At 43.2% G+C, this 1,584-nt stretch overlaps 1 protein-coding gene across 10 annotated transcripts in view; it reads left to right on the top strand.

Annotated features, from left to right (window-relative positions):
• Nucleotides 1-1,584, top strand: part of LOC116400455 (voltage-dependent N-type calcium channel subunit alpha-1B-like) — a 72,656-nt gene that overhangs the window by 58,216 nt on the left and 12,856 nt on the right. The window lies entirely within an intron of this gene.

Raw genomic sequence — 1,584 nt, 5'->3', positions numbered from 1 at the left:
ATAGTATATTATAGTATAGCATATTATAGTATTGTATATTATAGTATTGTATATTATAGTATAGTATATTGTAGTATAGTATATTGTAGTATTGTATAGTATAGCGTGGGGATAAAGTAAGCATCAAACATATGACTCCACAGCTACATGCAGGTTGCTGAATAAGACAACATTTAATCAGTCAATAGTTCATTTGTAAGTTCATCCATACTCATTCTTATTTTTTTGTTATTCGTTGACAGAAATTGTAATACATCATAGTTTTTGTAGTCAAATGTTATTTTTTTTGTCTCGTTTCATCTGGAACAGGATTATCAATTCTTTGACGTTGCACCACAGCTACACCTCTGAGTTCACCTTGAGAGACAGACGTGCTGCTATGTTTGAACCTTCTTTAACATGAGAGATGTTGAACGTAGCTCATGACTCGAAGAAAAGGTTTACTGTGCTTATATTTCTGAGAACAGAACAAAGCACACCGTCACAGAAGCTTTCTACATGTGGGAGTAACTATTCATCCAGTTAAGGCTGAAACACTCTCAATGAATATTTCACTGAATCCTATAAAACATAACTCCTCATTTCCTGAGAGATGTTGATCGATTCATGCATTCACGGTGCATTCCTTTCACAGCCCAATTGATCTGTTGTTGATCCTCCTCTCACTGGAGCACACTGAAGTAATCTGATTACATCCTGGCAGGCTGCCGGTTCTGTCCAGTATCCTTTCTCTCTTGAGAAGATAATGGTGGCTCCACATGGCTTTGGGCCAAGATTGAGTGGTGGGGCAGAGGGTAATTGGGTTACTGTGGAGGGGAGAGCATGTGAACTGGGGGATTAATAAAAGGATGTAAGGAATGAGTGCAGAAGGTTCCCTTGTTGACTTGCTGTCTTATTGTTCTTACCTTTGTAGAAAAGAGAGCAGGAAATCCTCGAGCACGTTCAGTTACTGCTGGCCTTCCTCTTGCTGGAGTATGATGATGCAGTCTGAACTCAGGGGCTCCAGCCTCATACACAGCAGTGTATCCGTCTCTCTTGCTAGATTGCTTCCCTTTTGCTTAATTTGAGCTCAGCCTCTCCCGGATCAGGACATGACGTCTGTTCTAGCCTGTCGGTCTTTGTGCTGTGGTGACATGAGAGACCTCAGTGAGTCGGTCAGTCTGGCCTTCTGCTCCCACACGGGATTCCTTTAACCCAGCTGATATGGGACGTCTGATCCTCATCTTTTGCTAATACAGTATGTGCAGCAGAGCCCTGAAGGGATCAGGGCTGATGATCAGGGCTGATGATCAGGGCTGATGATCAGGGCTGATATTGTCTTCAACATGTCTGTGATGGAAGCAGAGGGAGTGAGTTCTGTCCAGACATACAACATGTCTCCACTCTATCCTGCAGTGCATCATTTTGTCTTTTTGGCAGCTGATGAACCGTGTAATAAAGAGAAGTACAGGATTCAATAAAGATTATTTGTAATACTTTATGCAGAATTAACAAATGGGCTCTAACAGGAGCACCCAGATCACCCCCCCCCCCCCCCCCCCCCCCCCCCCCCACCCCTCCCTCTTTTTGCTCCCTACCCCTCCT

Source organism: Anarrhichthys ocellatus, unplaced genomic scaffold (genome assembly GCF_004355925.1).
Source record: "Anarrhichthys ocellatus isolate YVR2014 unplaced genomic scaffold, GSC_Weel_1.0 scaffold172, whole genome shotgun sequence".
In the NCBI taxonomy this organism is placed as follows: Eukaryota; Metazoa; Chordata; class Actinopteri; order Perciformes; family Anarhichadidae; genus Anarrhichthys; species Anarrhichthys ocellatus.
This window is presented reverse-complemented; position numbering and strand designations above follow the sequence as displayed.